This window comes from Pan troglodytes, chromosome 20, assembly GCF_028858775.2.
Source record: "Pan troglodytes isolate AG18354 chromosome 20, NHGRI_mPanTro3-v2.0_pri, whole genome shotgun sequence".
Classification (NCBI taxonomy): Eukaryota; Metazoa; Chordata; class Mammalia; order Primates; family Hominidae; genus Pan; species Pan troglodytes.
Window position 1 is genome coordinate 53,439,807 of NC_072418.2, and position 21,250 is coordinate 53,461,056.

The 21,250-nt window shown below is 59.0% G+C and overlaps 1 protein-coding gene across 4 annotated transcripts in view; it reads right to left on the reverse strand.

Moving 5' to 3' along the window:
* Nucleotides 1-18,193, reverse strand: part of LRRC4B (leucine rich repeat containing 4B) — a 51,882-nt gene extending 33,689 nt beyond the window's left edge. The window contains exons 1-2 of one of the 4 annotated variants that reach the window (XM_016936659.3): nucleotides 17,655-18,042; nucleotides 922-1,039 (exon numbers count right to left, since the gene is read on the reverse strand). The gene's annotated coding sequence lies outside the window, so the exon portion shown is untranslated. Of the gene's footprint in view, nucleotides 1-921; nucleotides 1,607-6,242; nucleotides 6,345-17,654 lie in introns of those variants that run through there. The other 3 variants (XM_016936660.3, XM_016936661.3, XM_009436094.4) reach the window with 3 other exon arrangements.
* Between the last annotated feature and the right edge of the window lie 3,057 nt (nucleotides 18,194-21,250).

The following is a 21,250-nucleotide window of genomic DNA, read 5'->3' on the forward strand; positions in this document are numbered from 1 at the left end:
TTGCACGCAGCATCTCTGAGTACACACAAATACACCCATACCAGCAGGCCCTGCCCCAACACAGGCCAACCCCAAACCATTCCCAAGAGACCAGGAGGAGAGCAGGTCACACAAACACGCACACCGACCCACTCACACACTCAGCAGTGATGGGGCACACCCTCTCACGGTGGACTCTCAGGACCCCCCTCTCACGGTGGACTCTCAGGACCCCCGACACAGGCTCACCCCCAGGCACATGGCTATGCACACACACAGTCACTCCCTCCTCCTGCAGTTTCCAAGACCATTTTAACCCAGATAAAAATGTGTGTGCATACGTCTGTGTATCTGAGTGCATGTGTGAGAGCGAGGGCTAGACAGAGACACAGAGAGACAGAGAGAGACAGAGACAGAAGCAGAGGCAGAGAGACAGAGGGCAGGGGAAAGAGGGAGCTGGGGAGAGAAAGAGAGAGAGGTTGATTCTGTGTCCACCCGGGCTCATTTTTCTCCTGCAGGGCTGGGGCCGTGTGTCTGTGTCTGACTATGTGAGTGCGGTGAGGGTCTTCATTTTCCTGAATGTGAACAGGGAGGTCGATGCCCAGTCCTTATCCTGGGTCTGGGGCTCCCACCTCTTAAGACCCTGGCGATGATCCAGCCCACACCCTCTTAGCCAAAGGGCTGGCCCAAAGCGCAGGGCCTGGATTTGAGGCTGGAGGACCCCGCAGGGCCTGTGGGAGCCCACGGCACCCACCCCGGCCTCCAGGCCTGCCGCTGCCATGTCTACCTCCGCATCTGTCCCCAGCTCTCCCGCTGCCAGCCCGCATCCCCCCACCCCCATCACGGTTTCTGCAGCGACTCGGCCTCCCTCCCCTTCCCCCCCCCGCCCTCCGCCATCTCCCATCCTTTTCTCCCCACAACCCCACGGTGGGGGACACTCACCCTGGTGGCTTGGCTTCCGCTGGGCCTCTCCCTGCGCCCAGGCCCCCCCCTCCACATGCCTCCGGCCAGCCGGGGTCTCTGCCTCCCCAGTTCTCCAGGGCTTCCCGTCGAGATCGTGCTGGGGGGGGCGCAGGGGCTTCTTGGGTCTCCCCGCGCCCCCCCCACTGGCCTGTCGCCCTTCCCACCCCTGGGGAGGGCTGTCCTTTGGCCACTGCAGCAGTTCTCTGCTCCCCTCCCCGCTCGCCTCCTCCGGTCTCCTTCCACCCCCTCTCCCACCTCTACCTCGACTCTCCCCCCACCGCAGCCTCCTTTCTCTCCACCCACCGACCCCAGCCCCCTTCTCCTCTCTCTCTGCCCCTCTCGGTCCTCCCCCTCCGCCTCTGGTCCCCGTCCACCTCCTCTGGCCTCAACCCCCTCCTGAGTCTCCCCCCTCACAATCTTGCCTCCCTCGGGACCCCCAGGCCCCTTCTCTCCTTCTCCTCCATCTATTCCTCCCTCTTGCTCTATCCCGGTCACCCTCTCATCGGCCCTGAGCCCGTCTCAGTCAGGTTGTCTGTCTGTCCGTCTGTCTTGGTCCCTTTCTCCCTGGCTCTGTCTGTCTCTCTCTTTCTCCGCAATTACAATTTCTAGTCACACGGCAGTGCAGAGCCAAGCTGTGCCTCAGCTCCCTCCCTCCCCACCCCTCCCTCCTTCTTTCTCTCCTTCTGAACGGGGAGGGCGCCTCTTCTCCCTCCTCCTCAGCCTCCCTTCCCTGCGCCGCCTGGGGGAGGCCTCCCCCTCCCCCGCTAATCAAAGGCTCCGTTATCTAATTAACCCATTGGTTCTGGGCAGCCGAGGAGGCAGCCGAGGAAGGTCGGGGGAAGCGGGGGAGGAAGGTTGCCGGCTGGGCTGCCCAAGAAAGGGGGGTGGTTGGGCCGTGCCAAGCCGGAGCCTCGTGGCACACAGACAGCCTCGTTGGCTGCATGACCGGGCTGGGCCACCGCTGACCCCCTCGCCCCCACTTCCAGCCAAAACCCCCCAGCATCACACCCCCCACCGGGTCTAGGCACACAATCTTGCCCAGCGTTTTCCTGCAGATGCCCCTGTACCCCAGGAACTCCTTTGAACCCCCACCATGCCACACAGCCTTTACTCCAACCCTGATACACACCTGATATACCGGCACTGGAACCTGCGCCCTGCACCGTCACCCCGTCCCGTGGCTGAGGGCCAGCCCCTCTCCATGCCACAAAGGCCCCCACCCCTAGAGGAACCCCTCTCCCTTGGACCTTAGCCAGATCCTGACATCCACCTCCTGACACACTTCTGCAAAATCTGCAGGGCAGCCACGTTCATTCATTCAACTTATCCGCCCATCCATCCGTCCATCCATCCGTCCATCCAATCCGTCCATCCATCTGTCCATCCATCCATCCATCCATCCATCCATCCATCCATCTGCCCATCCATCCATCCGTCCGCCCATCCGTCCATCCATCTGTCTATCCATCCGTCCTTCCATCCGTCCGCCCATTCATCCACCCACCCACCCACCCACCCACCCATCCATCCATCCATCCATCCATCCATCCATCCGTCCACCCATCCATCCTTCCATCCATCTGTCCAACAAATGTCTACCCAGTCCCTGCTATGTGCTAGACACTGGCCCAGGACACCCATGGGCCACAAAAGGCACCTCTCGAGAGTGGGGCACATTGGTGAGTGCCGAGAGGCCTGGGTTTGAGTCCTGACTCTGCTGCCACTTCCCGTGTAACCTCGGGCCGGTGGCTTATTCTCCCAAGCTGCAGTTCCCTCCACTGTGAAACAGGGATAATGAGAGTATCTGCCTCCTAGGGCCACTGTGGGGATTAAATCGCTAAATCCTTGGTAAAGAGTTCTGTCTTCACAACATATGCGGAATCAGACCCCAGAATCAGAGGATCTTTCTCCCCACGCCCAGGCTACTTCCCTGACCTGGCTCCCATCTCCCTCTTGAATGATTACAGTGTCCTCCCCTCCAGCCTCCCCATTTCTGCCTTCACCCCCACTCCCCGTACGTTCCCCACGGGCAGCGAGGGGTATCCTGTCAACACCCCATGGACCCTGCCCCGCCTCTGCTCCACAGCCTTCCACAGCTCCCGTCCCACTCAGAGCAGAGGTGAGGACTTCAGTTTTCAGGCCCCCACTCTCCACCCCAGCTCCTCCTCTGACCTCATCGCTTCCCTCCTCCCCCTGCTCACTCGCTGTTTCCAGAACAGGCCGTGCACACCCCGGCCCCAGGGCCTTTGCACCTGCTCTTCCCTTTTCCTGGAATGCTCTTTGCCGGTTGTCCACAGGGCTCTTGCCCTGCTCTCTATCAGGTCCGTGCTCCAATGCTACCTTCTCAGTGAGGCCGTCCTGACCGCCCCGCATCAAACAGCACCCCTATCCCTCTCCAGAACCTTCTCTGTTTCCTTTTTCTCCATGACATTTATCAGCATCTGAGCTTTTATATGGGTCCGTGCGCTTGAACGCAAGTTTCCCGAGGGCAGTCAGTTTGTGACTATTTGGTTCCCAGGACCCACGACAGTGCTGGGCACATGGCAGTTGCTCACCAAACACTGGGTGCAGGGACGGATGGGTACGTTATCATCACTGTGAGTCTATTTCCCCCCACGCTCACACACAGATACCCCCACTCTCCGTTCTGCACACCGAGCCAGGCCGCACTGCAATAGCTGCACAATGCAGGCTCCCAGCCCTGGACACCCTCGGTCCCCAGGTCCCCTTCCATCCCAGGAGGCCTGCTGGCAGAGGCAGCACCTTTTTTTTTTTTTTTTTTTTGAGACAGAGTCTCACTCTGTTGCCCAGGCTGGAGTGCAGTGGCGCGATCTCAGCTCACGGCAACCTCTACCTCCTGGGTTCAAGCAATTCTCCTGCCCCAGCCTCCTGAGTAGCTGAGACTACAGGCGCCCACCACCACCCCGGCTAATTTTTGTATTTTAAGTTAGAATCGGGGGTTTCACCATGTGGGCCAGGCTGGTCTTGAACTCCTGACCTCCAGTGATCCACCTGCCTTGGGCTCCCAAAGTGCTGGGATGACAGGTGTGGGCCACCGTACTTGGCCGAGGAAGCACATCTCACGTCAGCTGGACACCAATGTCCCGGGTCACCCTCCACGCCCTGGGTCACTCTCCGTGCCCCAGCACCACCCGGATGGCTAAGTCCCAGATACTACACCTCAGGTTCCAAACAGGAGGTCCCCAGCGCAGCTCCGTGCACCCAGAGGAAGGCTACCACTCTGCCCAAACCTCAGATACCACCTGCGTGAGCTACACTCCTGGATACAGCTGCATACTGAGAGGGCACCTGGCCCCAGTTGTCCCCAGATAGAGCCCTCTGACCTGGATAACAGGAATGCTGGCTAACCTCATCTCTTCCGCACACACATCTGACTTGCGTGAACTCACTGAATAATGACACCACCAAAGGTGGTAACGTCCAACACACATCTGGCACTGACTGGGCACCATTCTGGGAGCTTTACTTGCATTAGCCACCGCAGTTCGCATCAACCCTCTGAGAGAAGACTGCTATTACACCCAGTTCCCAGCTAGCAAAGCTGAGACACACAGAGGTACTGTTAGTTGCCTAATGCGAAACACACGGCTAGGAAGTGGCCCCTCCTAGGTCAGCCTCGCCAGAGTCCAGGGGCCCCAAAGACCCCCAAGTGTGGCCTGACAGCAGCAACAATTCCCATGGAGGTTGCCTGTGTGTGTGGGGCAGGGTGCAGGCAAGGCCACAGGCATGCTGAACAGCCACCCTTCCTCAGCCCCTGCAGTCACCCGCACTGCACAGGATATCACACGCCCGACACCCCACCACGGCTTCACGCCCGGCTGGCAGAGGCTCCATGGACTGCCCTCTGCCCCCACGCACCCCTAGTAGTGATGGGAAATACTGATTACATGTGGGTGCCATGCTATCCACTCCTCAAGCTGCTGGCTTCTCCCCACGGCCCTGGGAGGAAGGGATGGTTCTTGTGCCCATTTTACAGATTCAGAGGTGAGCGGCACTTGCCAAAGGTTACACAGCCCTCCAGCAGCACAGCCGGCATTGGAACCCCAGTCCCAGAACTTGCCCAGGTCACCACGGTTGCCTCTCCCACTGCAGCTGCCCCGGGAGAGGACCCATCACAAGGGTACACCTGTTCTCCTCCCTCACCTGGTGCAAGGAACAAGCCAGAGGTGCAGACACAGAAGGACCCCAAAGAGGAGAAGTACGAGGGGCAGAGAGTGGCAGAGTCACAGGGAGACAGACACAGGCATACAAAGGGGCATGAAAGGGGCAGGAGGACAGGAGGCCCCGAGATGGAGCTGAGATCCAGGGGAAGGCAGAGGCTGGGAGGGCCCGGGCACTCGAGGCGTGAAGCTGATTCCTCACCGGCTTCACCATCCTCCCCAGCCCCAGCTCTGAGAGATCTCGGGCACTGTGCCTGGGAGGATTCAGGCAGATGGCAGATCGGAAACTCGGGGACCCAGGAGAGGCGGGGTGAGGAGAAATGGGAGGCAGGGAACGTTCCTGTCAGGCGCACTCATTTTTTGGGGTGGGGTGGGGGGGTAAATTCAGACGGCCAGAGGGAAGATAGGAAATTGACTACCATTGCAGCAAGAGGCCTGGAGGTTAGAGCTAGAGAAGAACTTCCCCACTGCGAGGGACTGGGGCAGAAGTGGAGCCTGGAGCCCAGAGGGTGGAGAGGGATTGAAGCCGGGGAGGGATGAGCCCTTCTGTCCCTGGAAGCCGGTCCTATGGGAGAGACCTGGGTTCTGGGGGAGGGGACAGGCAGCGCTGGCGTTCTGAGCCAATCCATGTCCTGAATGCTTTCAAAATAAAAGCAGCCCCACAGCCCCGAGAATTGTCAGGCTTCTATGTTTGGAGGTAGAAGAACCTTAGGGAAAGGGCAGTCCAGGCCCCCTAGGAGCTGCTGATGAGGAAGCAGGACTAGGGGCTTGGCTCAGCTCACGAATTTCCTGGGCCACTGGCCACTGGGCAGCAGGACTAACAGGCGGCCCGTGCAGTGGGGGTGCAGTCGGGGTGGGGGTGAGGTGCAGTGGGTGGGGGTGAGGTGGTGACTTGCTTGGAGGGGGGCTGTCCTTTCCCGTGCAGCCACGCCGCTCTCCCCCAGGCTCCTCCCACCCACCAGGCGCCTCCCACCCAGGCTCTTCCCATCCACACCAGGCCCGTTCCCCTGAGGGGACTCTGCCCCTGCTGTGCCCTCGGCCAGCCGGGGGTGCTCTTCCTGGGGTCAGGGGGGCTCTGCGTTCCCACGACACCTCCAGGAGGTCTTGAGCTCCCCCTACCGTCCGTATCCCTTGCACTTCCTTTTCTTCACAGCTCGTGTCACGGCCACCCAGCACCTGATGCTCGGTGATTTGTTCCTGCGTTCATTGCCTGCCTTCCTGCTAAGAGGGGAGCTCCTGAGGGCTTTGCCGCGGCGTCCACGGCTGCATCCGCAGGGCCTGCCAACGGCGCTGGCCCCTCCGAGCCTCAGTATTTGCTGCAGGAACGAGCGAGCCAGCGCCCCCTACCGGCAGTTCCTCTGCTGGCACCCGAGGCAAGGAGCCCTGTGTCTCTAGGGAGGCAAGTGTGGGGGTGGGGGAGCCGTCCGAGGGCTAAGTGAGAGGGCGGGCACAGGGTGGGCCCCGGAACGTCCAGGAGGGAAGCCGGGAGGAGGGAATGTCGAGCTGTTACAGAGGCCGTGGCAATGGGCCGGGGGCGGGGGGGCCCTCCTTCCTCTCACATCGGGCTGTGACAACAGAGGGGCAGGCTCAGCTCTGGTGGGTGAAGGACCCCTCTGAGTGGACTGGAGCGGGGCGGCTGGAGGCCAGGGAGGAGCTGCGCCAGGGGTCTGGGGGTAGAGGATGAGGCCGCGGCCGCGGCTGGAGCCACGGGGATGGAGAGAAGGGAAAGAGTGAACAGATAAAGCAAATTTGTAAAAGTGGCAGAACCTGGAGGCGGTGTAGGAGGTGAGGGAGAGGGAGGAGCCAGGCTCTTCTTATAGATCTGGGGTCAAATTCCAAAAGCCAAAAGAGGATGTGGGGCGGGAAGCAGTTACGGGGAGAAGAGAATGCAGAAGTCCCTGCCACAGGCCCCCCAGCCCCAATCTCCACTCGCAGGCGGTGCCTCGCTCTGGTCACACCCACAGGGCAGCAGGGGAGCTGGGGACACACCGCCCACCCGGCTCCCGTCCAGTCCCTGGCTGTGCCACTTTGGGCCAGCTGCAGCCTCTCTGATGATGCTGCACGGGGCTGTGGCAAGGGGGCCCAAGTAGGGCCTGGCACACAGCAAGTGACCAGCAAGTGACATATAGGACTCGGAGCCTGGCTGGAAGCCAGGAAAAGCAGAAACCTGGGCTCCGACCCCCCGGTGCTGCCAATTTTCCGCTAGGAACAGTACCCTGTGGCCACTCAGTTTCCTCATCAGAGAAATGGGAATTAACAGCAGGTTTCAGAAGAGGGCTGGGAGGGCTAGGTGGGGGGTGGTGGGGACCCAGGAAGGGCTGAGGTGAGCTATTTACCAGCCAGCGGAGGACTACACTTGACCCTTGAAGGGGTTTGAATCGTGTGGTCCACTTATATGTGGACTTTCTCCTGCCTCTGCCACTCCTGAGACAGCAAGACAACCGCCCCCTCCTCCTGCTCACAGCCTACTCAACGTGAAGACAATCAGGGGAGCCCGTTACGATGATACACTCCACTTAGTGGCTAGTAAATGTATTTTCTCTTCCTTAGCATTTTCTCAATAACATTTTCTTTTCTCTAGCTTACTTTATTGTCAGAATTCAGGATAGAATACATTTAACATGAATGTGTTAACTGACTGTTTATGTTATTGGTAGGGTGTCCAATCAACAGAACACTATTAGGAGTTAAGTTTTAGGGGAGTCAAAAGTTACAGGCAGATTTTCAACTGCACAGGGGGCTGGCACCCCTAGCCCCCAAGTTGGTCAGGGGTCAACTGTATACATACATACACACACACACACACATATACACACACGCATACATACATACACACACACACACATCACACAAATTTCTGCTGGAGTGCAGTGGCGTGATCTCAGCTCACTGCAGCCTCCACCTCCCAGGCCCAGGTGATCCTCCCACCTCAGCCTCCCGAGTAGCCGACTACAGGCGTGGACCACTACACCCGGCTAATTTTTTTGTATTTTTGTAGAGATAGGCTTTTGCCATGTTGCCCAGGCTGGTCTCAAACTCTCGGCCTCAAACAATCCTCCTGCCTCAGCCTCCCAAAGTGCTGGATTATAAGCGTGAGCCATAGCACCCAGCTGTATTTCAATATTTCAACGCATCACCGTCAAATAGACTCTCTGCAATGATGCAAATGTTCTCTCCGTGCCGTCCAGCACTGGCGGCCACCAGCCACACGAGGCTACGGAGCACGTGACATATGTCGAGAATGAGCAGGGACTGAATTCTTCATTCGACTTGATGTGACTGTTGCTGCTCATGCATGGCAGTGGCTGTGGCAGCTACTGTGTTGGACAGCATGGATCTAACCACTGATCCTGCTTGGAACTGCTTCTGCCTGAGTCCCTGAAGTGCCGCTCCGTCTGCTCCTTGGCCCTGCCCAGCTACCTCACAGGGCTCTTATGGGACTCATGGAGAAGCCAGGGAGATCACAGCCGGAGAAACGGAATGTTATGGAGAGTCTGAGGCCTGAGCACCTGACCAGCGCTGCCTTGGTTGCCTGTGCCAGGCCTGCGCTGCAGGAGCTGCCTGCAAGAGCTCATTCAGTCCCCGCAAGGGGCCCATGGCGAGAGCTGCTGCTGCCCATTTTACAGAAGGGCACACTGAGGCACTGCCATACCCATGGATAGCCAGATTTGGGTAGGCTTTGAGATAAAAACTGAACTTCCAAAAAAAAGAAAAAGAAAAAGAAAAGAGGGCCGGGCGTGGTGGCTCACGCCTGTAATCCCAGCACTTTGGGAGGCCAAGGTGGGCGGATTACCTGAGGTCAGGAGTTTGAGACCAGCCTGACCAACATGCTGAAATTCCACCTCTACTAAAAATACAAAATTAGCCGTGCCTGGTGGCGGGCACCCATAATCCCAGCTACTGGGGAGGCTGAGAAAGGGGAATTACTTGAACCGAGGAGGCAGAGGTTGCAGTGAGCTGAGATGGCGCCACTGCACTCCAACCTGGGCAACAGAGCGAGACTCTGTCTGAAAAAAAGGAAAGAAAAAAAACTGAACTTCCAGGTCCCTGGACTGTGATTCTGTGCTGGGATGGGGCGGCTTAACACCCCTGAACTGAATTCACCCCAGAAGAGAACTGGGCCCTGGCCTGGCATTGGTGGTTTTTACAACAGTATTTGTTGCCAAGGCTCAGGCAGTGGGGCGTGAGAGCGAGTTTGCAGGTTGGGAGGGGCGTGGCCCCCGCCAGCTCCACTCATAGGGGTCCTGCCTAGGAAGGACGCTGATCCCATCTGTTTTCTCTCACAGGGTTGTGCATAGTTATTTTGTTTACGACAAAAGGATGCTGCTAAAAGTCATAAAAAGCTGAAAACTATGTGAACTGGAGCAATGCTTCTCAGACATGAATGTGTGTCCAGCTGTCTGGGAATCTTGTTAAGAGGCAGATTCTGGCCGGGCGCAGTGGCTCACGCCTGTAATCCCAGCACTCTGGGAGGCTGAGGCGGGCAGATCACTTGAGGTCAGGAGTTTTGACACCAGCCTGACCAACATGGTGAAACCCTGTCTCTAATAAAAATACAAAAATTAGCTGGGCGTGGAGGCACCTGCCTGTAGTTCCAGCCACTCGGGAGGCTGAGGCAGGAGAATCGCTTGAACCCGGGAGGCGGAGGTTGCAGTGAGCCGAGATCGCACCACTGTACTCCAGCCTCGGTGACAGAGTGAGATTCTGTCTCAAAATAACAATAATAATAACAAAAAGCTGCAGATTCTGCATCGCCATATCTAGGGTGAGGCTGTCATTCTGTTTCCCAGGGGATGCAGGTCTCACAGCAAGGGGTTGAAGGGTCTCTAAGTGCCCATCTCACTCCTATATTCCATTTCGGGATGAAGAATGAAGCCCCCTCCTCTCCTCTCTGGAGCTCTGTATAGGGGTGTAGCTCAAGGCGGGCCTTGGAATCAACTAGACCTGAGTTTGAACCTCAGCTGCCACAGTTACTAGCCATGTTGGCTTGCAAAGGGAACTTCACCCCTCGGGACCTCGGTCTGCTCACCTGTAGGTGGGGAAGGTCTGATATCTGTGATGAGTTTAGGGAAATGCCTGGGGCATAAAAGGAAAATGCTCAGTGAACTTATTCCAGGATCCAGAAGATCCTCCTTCTCCTCGTCTACCTCATCACACCGTCCTGTGAAGAGGAAGGATGGAGAGGTGGAAAGAGTGTTGGTGTTGAGGAAAACTGGGTTGAAACTCTGGCTGGCCACTTTCTCCCTGTGTCCCCCACCCCAGGCTCCGCCTTGCAGTCTGTGAAGATAATGACACCTATTAATAGCTTGTTGGGGTTCCTGGTGACCATGTACAGTGCTTGACACTTAAGTGACAGCTACATTAAAAGTTATCATTTATTCTCGGCCGGGTGCAGTGGTTCACGCCTGTAATCCCAGCACTTTGGGAGGCCGAGACGGGCGGATCGCTTGAGGTCAGGAGTTCGAGACCAGGCCGGCCAACACAGTGAAACCCCCGTCTCTACTAAAAATACAAAAAATTAGCCAGGCGCGGTGGTGCGTGCCTGTAATCCCAGCTACTCAAGAGGTTGAGACAGGAGAATCACTTGAACCTGGGAGGTGGAGGTTGCAGTGAGCCAAGATAGCACCACTGCACTCCAGCCTGGGTGACAGAGCGAGACTCCGTCTTAAAAAAACAAAAAATGGTATTTATTCTTACGGGTCAGAAGAACAAACAGTTTTCCCATTCCATGACTCAGCCCCCTCCCCACCCAACCCCGCCACTTCTCTGCCATTGTAAATCCAGCATTTCTGGCTGGATCAAAACCACTCATCTGTCAAGGAGTGGGGGGCCCATGGGATCACATTTGGGGTCTTTGCCCTTCCCGCAACAAGATCCTACAACCCCCACGTCGGTGAGGGCTGATTCTCTACTGTGAGAATCAGCATGGGGAGTCCTTTCCCTTCTGGTGCTTGAGAGGCATAAACAAGATTGAGAACCTGACAGCCCCTAAGTTATAGCAGCTTCAATGCCTTCAAAAGTCTAGACTTGTTGGCCGTGGTGGCTCATGCCTGTAATCCCAGCACTTTGGGAGGCCAAGGCAAGAGGATCGCATGAGCTCAGGAATTCCAGACCAGCCTGGGCAACATAGTGAGAACCCCCTCTCTACAAAAAATACAAAAATTAGCTGGGTGTGGTGGTGCACGCCTGTAATCCCTGCTACTTGGGAGGCTGAGGCGGGAGGATCGCTTGAGCCCAGGAGGTCAAGGCTGCAGTGAGCTGTGGTTGTGCCCCTGCACTTCAGCATGGGTAACGGAGCAAGACCCTGTTCTTCCCCAACCCCAAAAGTCTAACCTTCTATGAGTGTATTGTTATTAACAACCTAATTATTGTGATTATTAACAATTTTATGGCCGAGTGCAGTGGCTCACACCTGTAATCCCAGCACTTTGGGAGGCTGAGGCAGGTGGGTCACTTGAGGTCAGGAATTTGAGACCAGCCTAGCCAACACAGTGAAACGGTGTCTCTACCATAAAATACAAATAAATAAATAAATAAATAAGCCAGGTGTAGTAGTGATGCGTGCCTGTAGTCCCAGCTACTCAGGAGCCTGAGGCAGGAGAATTGCTTGAACCCGGGAGGCAGAGGTTGCAGTGAGCCGAGATCGCGCCACTGCACTCTAGCCTGGGCGACAGAGTGAGACCCTGTCTCAAAAAAAAAAAAAAATTGAATTTCCACTTTTAGGGCCCAATGGACCAGTGCATTCTCCTCTCTTGGCCTCAGTTTCCCCCTCAGTAAACTGGGAGTCTCATGGAGGGAGGCGACCTGCAGGGCGGCCCACACCAGGGTTTGGAGTCCCGGCTCTGCCATTTCTAGGTGTACTATTTTGGGCAAGGGACCCCACCTCTCTGGGCCTCAGTTTCCCCATCTGTCAAACCAGGGATGATGACTGTGCCTCCTTGCAGGGTTGCCCGAGGAATACACGGAAAAAATCCACATAAGAGGCTGAGCACTGAGCCTGGCTCGTGGCATGCTCTCAATCAGTTAGCTACGATCATGGTCATCTCCAGCTCTGGAGAGAGGGTTCGAGGCAAGGGGAGGGCCAATCTCCTCTGCGTTTACCACCCCCTGGGGCTGGCCTCTCCAGCGGAGCTGTGGCCGCACAGCCTTCTGACCTTTGTTGCAGTGTTTGAACAAGAGCTCTGGGGCCTAAGCTCAACTCCCTGGGCTGGGGCAGCATCTGCGGGGCACAGTGAGCCTGGGAGTGGCTGGGGCTGCTGCCCCCTCCTGCCCTGCCTCACTCTCTTCCTCCTCTCCACCTAGGTTTTTTTTTGTTTGTTTGTTTGTTTGGCGATGGAGTTTTGCTCTTGTCATCTAGACTGGAGTACAACGGGCATGATCTCGGCTCACTGCAACCTCTGCCTCCCGGGTTCAAGCGATTCTCCTGCCTCGGCCCCCTGAGTAGCTGGGATTACAGACTCACACCACCACACCTGGCTGATTTTGTATTTTTGGTAGAGATGGGGTTTCACCATGTTGGCCAGGCTGGTCTCAAACTCCCGACCTCAGGTGATCCACCCGCCTCAGCCTCCCAAAGTGTTGAGACGGCGTGAGCCACCATGCCTGGCCTGTCTCTGTCTAGGTCTCTCAACCTCCCACCAGGATCCCAGATACTACCAGACACCCCCCATTCTCACTCTCAGCAGCCCTCCTGGGGAAACAGCAGTCCCCTGGGCTCCTGCCTGCCTCCCGCAGTGAGCCCCCACCAGCCCCTCTCGTGGGTCTCCAAGGCAGCCCCTCCACCTCTGCCTGCCATGACAACAGTTGCGCGTGGGTTTCCAGGCAACAAGGGGCATCCTGCCACTCTCCTTACTCTCCTGCCACCCCGTCTGGCAGAGCCAGCCCAGCCTCAGGAACTGGGACTCGAAGGGAAGGGAGGTTCTCCCCAGTGGGGACAAAGGGTCTCCAAACTCAGAGTTAATGAGGTTTCCCGTACCCCGCCAGAGAGGACACAAAGACGTGCCCCCTTCACCCAGCAAGGGTGATGGTGGAGGGGATGCTGCTGGGCTTGAGCGCTGCCAGACACAAAGGGGAGCCCTGTCCTTTGTACCCCTATCTGGAGGTGAGGCCCTCCCTCCAGAAACAGGGTCCGCATGCCAGGTCCTCTAAGGCAGCCCCTGCTCTCCACCTGCTCTGGGGCCAAATGTGCAGCCTGGTGTACAGAGAAGCCCACCCCCTGCCTACGGGCTGTGATGCCACATGCTGGGGACAAGAGTGTGGGGTCTGTGGCCCACCCCAGCCATCAGCCAGCTGAGAAGGACAGGCTGCAACATGGTGCCTTCACGCAACGCTGACTTTCCAACACTGTGAGGGGCTGGCAGTTTCACAGCCGACCCTGGCCCTGGAGAATGGGCGTGTGCTCTGCGTCCTGGCAGTCTTAGGAACCACTTCTCCCAGAGAAGGATGAGACTCTTCCTGCTCTCAGCAAGGGAAGGAGGCCATTTAAGTGGAAACAGGGCCCAGTCAAAGTGAGGCTTGGAGTTAGGGCAAACTGATGGGGGGATGAAGGAGGAGGGGCAGAGAGAGGACCCGGCAAGGGAAACCAAGGGAAGGAGAGTGGAGAGGTTGACAGGGCACAAAGAGATGGAGCAGAGAGGAAGAGGAGCAAACAGCAGAGGTTGCAAACTCCTCTGTCTACGGAGCCCAGCAGGGAAGATGATCATGATGCTGGTTAGAGGGGAGAGTGGGGAGTGGTGGCCCTTTGCACCTGAGCACAACCCACAGTTATCCAGGGGGAAGACGATTCCAAAAGCTGACAGTCTAGATTTTTATGCAAAATCTCTAATTTAAAAAATGTTGGCAACAAATTAAACGTGTTGAAAGCACTGGGGGAAAATAACCCTCTTGGGCCGCCCGGACGACCCCAGGTAAGTGAGTCCTCAGGGAAGTGGGGAGAGGGAGCCACGGGGAAGGAGCAGGGGAGGCGGGGAGGCAGGCAGGCTGGCAGGAACAGCAGCAGAGGTGAGGGCGAGTGACACAGAGGGACAAAGAAGGGAGGCACAGAGAGCGGTGTCGAGCAGAGACAGAAATAGAGGCAGGTTTCACAGCAGATGGGGTGGGAGAGGGAAAGACTGATGAATGAGTCCACAGACTAGACGGATGGGCCAGGTCAGCAAGACACTGGGGGCTGGGAGGGCGAAGGGTCAGTCCCAGGGAAGATGAGGGGAGATGGAGAGGCGAGACGGCTTGACAGAGACAGGAGGTCCAGGTGACACCTCGAGACAGATGCCCGGCCAGAGAGAGTGGGGTGGGAAGGGATGAAATGCAGGGAGAGAGGATGGAGAGAGAGAACCAGTGTGAGCTACACAGCAGGTGTCCTAGCAGGTGAGACAGGTGATTGAGGGGGTGGGGACCCTGGCAAGAAAGCAGGGCCAGGGTTCCGGAAGGGACTGAGGATTCAGCAGCCACCACCCCCCCAATCCCCAACCCACAGCACCTCTGCCTGAAGATCGGCCTCTCTGCATGGGCCCTGAGGGTGTGTGTGCAGGCACATGTGTGCACAGGCTCTGCTTGTGAGAGATGCCAGCGCCCTCTGATACCTGATGTCTTAATTCTGCTGACCTCTCGGACGGGGAGGAGGTCCCTGAGGAGCCCTGTGGCGAGAGGGACACTCTCAGGGCTGTCTCTGAGTGGGATTAAGGGTGACTGCTGGATGGGGCTGGCCCTCCCTGCAGTGCACACACGTGCCCCCGACGCTGGCACTCGGTTTGGTGTGTGCGCCACAGCGCACAGCTCTGTGACTGTCTTAGCGGCACCTGGGGCTGCATCTCTGTAGCTCTGGGGCCACCTCCCTGCCTTTTGCCTTGTGTCTGTCCGTGAGCGTGAGGCCACGAGGCCACAGGACCACAAGGCAAGGGCCTCCTGCCTTTGTCTCTCCCTCCAGGTCTGTGTACGAAGGACTGTGTGTGTCTCTGTGTGACACACGACTACAGGTCTGGGGACTGCTCCTTGTCTCTCCTGACCACTGGCTGACTGAGTGTGGGGGCTGCGTCTGCAACTGGGCCTCTCTGGTTCCATATCGGGGTCTCTGGCTGCCAGTGAATGACTGTGTGCTCTCGTGTGTGTGTGTGTGTGTGTGTGTGTGTGTGTGTGTGTGTGTGTGTACCTGCCAGGGGAATCTTTGCCTCCACGTGCCCCGTGTCTTCCTCGCACGCTCCCACTGTCTGTCACTGACTTGCTGACTTGGGGTCCCTCTGACAAGTCAGAAGCGGCCTCTAATCCCCCAGAACTCTGGTGGCCAGTGTCCCCCGGCTCCCTGCTGGCCCCAGCAGGCACCTCGCGGGTCTGTCCCACCCTCCCTGAGTCTGTGGCTCCCTGCGTCTCTGCCTCACCCGCGTGTCTGCTCTCTGGGTGGGAGTGGCGTGTGTCCCCGGCTCCCCGACTCTTTCTTTCGGAAATTAAGTGAGTAACTCCGTGACTCCGTGCTGATGCCCTAATTGCCTGTATGTCTGTTTCGGAGGCTGGGTCCCTTCTCTCCCTCTGTGCCTCCCTCCCTGGCTCCCACTCTTCCCTTCCTTGGGTCTCTCTCCCCGCCTTTCGGCGGCTTCACTCTCTGTCCCTCCTTTCTCTGTGTGCGTTTGGACAATCCGGTGGCCAGGAGGAGAGGAGCCCCAGGGAGGAGGAGGAGGAGGAGGAAGGTGGGAAGGGGAAGTGGAGGCTGCGGAAAGGCAGGTTAGAAGGCGAAGGCTGCGGAAGATGCTACAGGAAGAGGGAGGTGCGGTCCTGGCCGCGGTCCGGGGGTGGGGGGCGGGAGTTTTCAGGCTCCTGGACCAGGAGCGAAGCCGGCTCCGGCTACTCCCAGCTGCCTGGAGCCCGAGTTCCTGTCTGGCGGCTGCGCGGCCGGGACTTGGGATGTGAGGCGCATAGCAATGGGGCGCTGCGGAGGCGCCACTGCAGCTCCCAGCTGGAGAGGGGGGCGGGGAGGGGGCCGAGGGGCAGCCCCGAGGCTCCCTTCCCCCTCCCCCTTCCCAGCTGGGCTCTCCCCAGGGGAATTCCCCACCCCGACAGAAAGTCACCAGAGGCTGCGGGGAGGGGGCAGGGAGGAGGGGAGGGCGCCTAGGAGGAGAGCAGAGGTGAGGAGGTCTGGGGAAGGAGATGGGGGTGCAGAGAGGAGGCGAAGGGGTGGAGGGGTGGGCAAGAGGCCATCCTGGGCTCTGGAGACTCGAGTCCTGGAGAGAGACTGGCTGGGCCCCTGGCAGGACAGGACCCCAGGGAGGCAGGGGCATAGAGATGGGGGGAACCCTGAGAGCCCGGGATTGATGGTGAGTTGGAAGGAGAGGCTCCCAAAAGGAGAGAGCTAGGATTGGGGGGGTCTGAGATTGGGGAGTACTATGGGGTGAGGAGACAACGATGGAGGGGGTCTCTGGGTGATGAAAGGTCATAGAAGGATGTTTCAGAGAGTGATGGGCTAAGGAGAAGGCGACTGGGGGTGTTGGGGAGAAAGGGGAGAGGCTGGGGTGCAAGGCCCAAAGAGGGGCGGGGAGGGAGTGGGAGGAGGGAGCTAGAGGAGAGGGCGGCTGAAGTGAGGGTCTCCTGGACAGAAGGTCTGGAGAGGGATATCTGGGGGATTGTCAGAGATGGGGGTTAGAGAATCCTGAGGAGCAGATGCCGTGTCTTAGAAGGTCCTAGAAGAGCAGGTGTGAGGGTCGGAAGCCTGGGGAGGAGGCAGCAAATGGGGGGCGGGGGTCTCCAGGAGGAGAGGTTTCCAGGAGGGGAGGGCGGAGGGAGATGGGAGAGGCAGTGGTCCTGGAGAGACACGTGCCCAAGGATAGAAGGCCCCAAAGCCTAGTGGGGTCAGGGAATGGGGGGTCTTGGAGAGACGGAGGGGCAGGGGTCCGAGCCGCCCACCAGGAGAGGCGGGGTGACCCCAGAGGGAGAAGGGCTGAAGACTGGGGAGGGGGTTGTCTCACTCCCCAATCACCCCCTCCGTCTTTCCCATTTTCACTTCCCAAACTCCCCGGTTCTCCCCGGTTGCCACGGCAACCGCTCTTGCCAGGCGCGGTCACCAAGGAAACCCCGTGCCCGCCTCTCCCCCCTCCCCATCACTGGCGTGCCCCCCCACACCCCAAGCAGCAGCGGTGTGGAGGGTGGGAGGGGCCATGGGGAGAGGAAGAACCTGGACTCCCGCCCCAGAAAGGGGGGCCCGGACCTACGCCCGGAGAGCCCCCCACCCTAAGCCTACTTCCTCAGCCCCACAGCTGGATACGCAGCGACCGCCGGACGCACCCCCCACAACCTGTCCCCAGGCAGCAGCGACAACCACCCCCCCCCCCCACAGCAAAGAACTCGCCCTGCCCGGAGAACCCCCACCCAGTCGCCTCCCCCACCGGCTTCTGCCTCCCATTAGGCCCCGCCCCCTGTCCTCTGCCATCCCCCCCATCCCGGAGGAGGCCTAAGACCACTGTCCCCCAATTAGCGAATGCCCCCCACCCACCCCCCGCGGTTCCGCCTCCGGCCCCCGCCCCCGACCCGTGCCCCTTGGCGGCTACTCACAGCGAGGAGAGGGGTTCCTTCCGGGGGGCAGCATGCCCGGCCCGTGGGGGGAGGACCCCCCAATGAGGCTCAGGAATTTGGGGTGCAAGGCCCGCTGCGGGGAGGCGCGGGGGGCGGGGCTGCGGCCGGGCCTGGAGCCTCTCGCGCTCTCCCCCCTCCCCGGCTCCTGGGTGGGGAGGGGGCTTCCGCAGCGGCGGCGGTGGGGCTGGGGGGGCCGCTCTGCCTCCTCGCCTCGCGCCCGCCTGCCGTCCGGCCCGGCGCCCTCGCCCGCCGCCCGCCTTCCTTCTTGCCTTCCTTTCTTTCCTTCTTTCTTTCCTGGCTTCCTTCCTTCCAGCCTTCCTTCCTTCCTTCCTCCCTCCTCGGGCCCGCCGGCGCCGCTCTCCCCCCACCCCACCCCCCCCCAGGCCCCGGCCCCGGCCCCGGCCCCCGCCTCGGACGGTGCGGCAGCGACCGAGAGCAGCCGAGAGCGGCGGAGACGGGAGCGGAATACTGATGATGGTGGGAGCGGGCGGGCGGAGGGAGGGAGCAGGGAGGGAGGCCCGGGAGGAGAGGAGGGGGGAGAGAGGGAGGGGAGGGAGGGCAGCGTGGAGAGGGAGGAAGGAAAGAGGGGGGAAGAACCGGAGAGGATGGGAGAGGGAGGGAAGAAAGGAGAGGGAGACGGGAGGGAAGGGGAAGGGGGGAGGAAAGAAGAGGGAAGGGGAGGAAAGAAGGAAGGAAGTGGGAAGGGGGTGGAAGAAAGAAGAGGGGGAGAAAAAGGGGAGGGAGCAGGGGAGAGAGGAGGGAAAGGGGAGAGGGTGTGGGAGGGGAGGGGAGAGGAGGGGGTAACTCCTGCAATAAGGTCCTGGATGAAGGGGAGGGGAGGGCGGGGGAGCAGGGGGAGTGGGTAGAGGAAGAGGAAAGGAGGGAGAGGAGGAGTGGAGGGAGAGATGGGTAGAGAGATGGGCAGGAGAGGCCCAGGGGCAGGGAAGTGAGGGGAAAGAGGAGGTAGGGAAGGCCTAACTTTGAGGGCTGCAGGGGACAGAGGGGCCTGGAGGGCGGCGGGGGCTGTGGGGAGAAGAATGGGGGGTGCGGTGTGTGTTGTCAGGAAGAGCAGGGGAAGCTGGCAGGACCCGGAAGAGGCAGGAGGATCTAAGTGGGACAGAGATGAGAGGATGGAAGAGGGAGGGAAGGACCCGTCGGGGGGAGGGGGGAGGAGAAAGATCTCGGGGGAGAGGAGAGAAGCTGGGGAGCTGGAGCTTTGAGGGCCCAAGACTGGGTGGCAAGAGCCCGGGGAGTAGACAGAGTGGGGGAGGGGACAGAGGGCCTTTCTTGAACTCCGCTGTATGCCCGCCTCGTCCGCCCCTCCACCTCATGAAGAGAAGAACCTTCAAACCCATTTTCCAGAAGAGACCACTGAGCTCTTGGAGGAGCCAGGATGGGGTTTGAATGCAGTTTTGGGCTGGGGGTACCCTGAGGGAGATGGAGAATAGGTCAGTTCCTAGCTTTCGTCCCTGGTCCAGACTTGGCAGGTGGAGGCACCTGGGAGGGGCAGAGGGCACAGCCTGCAGCCTCCCTACTCACTCTCCTCTGAGGTGCCCCAGGTGTTGGCAGCGGGTGCTAGGGATGCATTTAGAGCTGTGAAGCTGAGCTGCATCTTGGGTGCAGGGAGGGGGAGGGCAGATGCAGAGGCCTCTGGGAGGTCACCGTGACCCTCCCCTCTACCTCCCCGGTCCACTACCCCAAAAGCTTGGGCCCCAAGGAAGGGGGACATCGGGAATCAGGGGCGGAGAAACCCAGAAGGAGGGGTGGCCCCTGTCCAGGACACTGAAGATCCTTCCAGATGTTAAAATTAGCACAGAAGTTTCACCCCTTCCTTGTTATCCCCCAAAACACTGACTAATAACTGAGGACTCAGGAGAGAGAGAAGAAAGATGAAGGTTCCTTCTTTCAGTGCCAGGGGACCCGGGACAGACTCTCCCTCTTCCCCTTCTCCTCGGAGAGCCCCAGGGAGGGAAAGTGTGGCCATACCCCTGCAGGCAGAGCCTGGGGAGAGTCAGGGTTGGAAGCTGGAAGGAAAGTGGGCCAGACACATCTATAATGAGCCAGGGTTCCCGAGAGAAGCCAGGTCACAGATGGGTTCGGAAGAGGCGATTTTGGGTGGGCGCTGGTGGGTGCTGAGCCCTGAGAGCTGCCGAGAGGGGAAACTGAGAAGGGGCTGGGCGAGGGCCAGGGAGTGGCAGGTGGCAGTGGTGCTTCGGGTTTCACCCGCCCCTGGCGCCGCTCAAGTCTAGTTTGTGAGACTGGACCAGTGAATGTGTGTGTGCACCAGGGTCCAGCACAGAGTAGGCCAGGACCGATGGTGATACCAGCAAAACAGAATCACATGGTGGCAGCCCGCGGTTCCTCCTGGTCTCCCACAGGCCAGATGCTGTGCCCAGCACCTCACAAGCGTGGCATCGATCCTGCAACCATGCGGTACCAACTCCTAGGGATGGTGGTACCTGGTGGGCACAGGTGAGAGCAGGCCCCTGATGAGCCCTGAGTTAACCCTTTCATTACAAGAGGGTCTCGGCCGGGCATGGTGGCTCGCACCTGTAATCCCAGCGCTTTGGGAGGCCGAGGCGGGAGGATCACTTGAGGTCGGGAGTTCGAGACCAGCCTGGCCAACATGGTGAAACCCCATCTCTACTAAAAATACAAAAATTAGCCAGGCATGGTGGTGCGCGCCTGTAATCCCAGCTACTCGGGAGGCTGAGGCACGAGAATCACTTGAACTTGGGAGGCCTCCAGAGGTTGCAGTGAGCCGAGATCACGTTATTGCACTCCAGCCTGGGTGACAGAGCGAAACTCAGTCTCAAAAAACAAACAAACAAACCAAGAGGGTCTCAGGTGAGAGGCCAAGCCGTGTCAGGTGGGGCCGTTAGAGAAGCAGGGAAGTATTCCAATATTTGAACAACCAGCGAACCGTCTTGGTCCATGCAGCCTAAGTCTCAGCCCTGCCTGGAGGGTATGACTGCCCCTGTTTTACTGAAGGAGAAATGATTTGCCGTCAACCCCCAGAGCTCATCAAGGGTCTTCAGCACCGGGCACTGTTCAGGGCTTTGAGAGCCCGGCCGGAGAACAGTAAGGAGACAGCCCCTGTCCCCGTGGAACTGACCCTCCAGCAGAGAGGATAACTCAAGGTCCTATTTCCAAGAGCAGTGTGAGCAATGAAGAAAATAAGAGGACAATTAGGGAGGAGAGAAGTTGGTGGGCGGTCAGGAGGACAGACTTGAGGTGATCAGGGGAGGCCTCCTGGAGGAGGTGTCTTTTGTGGTGAGGCCAAAATAAGGAGATAGCTCATTGCGTGCACAGGGGCAAGCACCTGGGGCAGAGGCCCCCAGATGGCAGCAAGCCGGGCCCGTTTGAGAGACGGGAGCCAGACAGGTGTGGCGTGGAGGAAGAAGAGAAGCAGAGTGGAAAAAGATGAGGATGCGGCCCCAGCTTTGGCTCAAACACAAAACCAAATCTTAACGCTTCCCACTGTCCCCTAAACCTTGCCCTAAGGCTTAACTCTAATCTCCCACTCAGGTGACTGTCCTGAGCAACTGGAACACTGATCCTCAGTTTTGATGCAT